The sequence below is a fragment of the Otolemur garnettii genome, unplaced genomic scaffold, assembly GCF_000181295.1.
Source record: "Otolemur garnettii isolate 467f Iridium unplaced genomic scaffold, OtoGar3 scaffold00196, whole genome shotgun sequence".
Lineage (NCBI taxonomy): Eukaryota > Metazoa > Chordata > Mammalia > Primates > Galagidae > Otolemur > Otolemur garnettii.
In genome coordinates this window covers 223,944-226,073 of record NW_003852591.1, presented here as the reverse complement: position 1 = coordinate 226,073, position 2,130 = coordinate 223,944, and positions in this window count along the sequence as shown.

The following is a 2,130-nucleotide window of genomic DNA, read 5'->3' as shown; positions in this document are numbered from 1 at the left end:
GTCATTGTTTCAGCTGGGCTGGGCTGGGCTGGGTTCGAACCTGCCAGCCTTGGTGTATGTGGCCAGCGCCCTGCCCATTGAGCTATGGGCGCCATCCTCTTCATTCTCTTTTAATCTGGAACAGTTCTTTAATATTCTTTATTTTTCATTATGTTGATATTTGAAGAGCTCAGGCTGTTTGTTTTGTTGAATGTCTCTTGATTTGCGTTTATTATCAAACTTCACCTCGTAGATTTTTCTCAGGAATGCCATAGAAAAGATGTTTATGGAGACACTTGTGAATTTGCCTTACTTCTCCTGCTATTCATATTGATCACTTAATTAAGGTAGTATCTCTGAGGTTACCCCACTGTAAAGTTATTTTTTCTTTTGTAAGTGATGAGTGTCTTCTGGGGAGCTATTTTGAGACTCTGTGAGGAGCCTTTATTCCTCATACTTTGACCCACTAGTCTCCATTGATAATACTTGACTGAATCATGTATTACTGTGATGGTTGCAAAATGAAGATTTTCTAATTCCATTAGTCTTTCTGTAATTTTTATTTGGCTTTTTCCTGTCAAGAGCTTTCATTTCTGCCCTACTTATTTGTATCATTATGGACTCCTGAATTCTTACTTTTTTCAGTGGTTTATATTTCTGTACTATTATTTTGTATATTGGTGCTGAAGTTGTCCTGGACTGAGTCAGTGATAGTCTCTTCAAGCTGACTCCTATGTTCTTTTTTGTGACTTCATCATTCATTGCTTTCTTTGTGCTTTAGTACAATAAGGCATTACAGGTTCATCTCAACCCCAGAATCAGCCACTTCTTTAAGGATCCCTGTTCCTTTTGGGGAATAGTTTTTCCCAGTTCATTTCATTGGCTTCTTTTGCTCAATATTGTGCTTACGGGTTTATCAGAGTTACGTGTTATTGTAGTTATTTTAATTTCTGTGCAGTATTCTATTGCATAAGTATACTATGTATTACAATTTTTGAATCCATTCTAATGGTGATGGACATTTGGATTATTTATAGTTTGGAGCTATTATTAAAAATTGATTTTATGAATATTATATTTTTATGTACTTCTAATATGAAATTTTATGAATATTCTAACTTTGTGAATATTATAGTACTTTTTGGTGTATATTATAGGCTGAATTATATACTCCTTGTCATCCAAAAGAAACATAGTAGTCCCAATCCTCTGTACCTCAGAATGTGACCTTATTTGGAAATAGGGTCATTGCAGATGTTACTAAGATGGTGCCATGCCAAATTAGAGTGGGTCCCTTATTTGATATGGCTGGTATCTTTATAAAAAGAAAGCCATGTGAAGAGATGAAGGGTGAATGCCATATAGAGATGGAAGATTGGTGTGTTGCATCTATATCAGGGAATGCCAGAGATTGCCAGCAAATCATCAGATTCTGGAAGGCATAAGGAAAAACAAAGAGGGATTCCCTTCCTGGTTTCAGAGGAAGCATGGCCCTGCTGACACCTTGATTTTGGGCTTCCCATCTCAATGTTTTGAGACAGTAAATATGTTGCTTTAAGTCCCCTAGATTGTTGTACTTTGTTATGAGACAATAAATGTGTTAAGTCCCCTAGATTGTTGTACTTTGTTATGGGAGTCCCAGGAAACAAATCCAGTGTATGTATGATCATTCTACTGTTTTATTCAAATTGCTGGGTCATAAACATGTCTTTATTCACCTTTGGTTGATGATGTCTAACTCTGTACTAAAGTGCTTGTACCAGTTTATCCTCTAGACAGCAGGATATGATTTCCAGTTATTCCACACCTTTGTTGACCCTTAATATTATTAAGGACAAATTTAGTCATGCTTGTGGATGTTTAGTGGTGTCTTATTGAGGCTGCAGTTTACAGTCCTTGGTGACTGATGCTGTTTAGCATATTTTCATATGATTATTGGCTCTTTGGATATCCATTTTTATGAAGCATGTTCATCTGTTTTGCACATTTTTCTTTTTTTTTCTTTTTCCTTTTTTAGGGACAGAGCCTCAAGCTGTCCCCCTGGGTAGAGTCCCGTGGCATCACAACTCACAGCAACCTCCAACTCCTGGGCTTAAGCGAGTCTCCTGCCTCCACCTCCCAAGTAGCTGGGACCACAGGCGTCCGCCACAA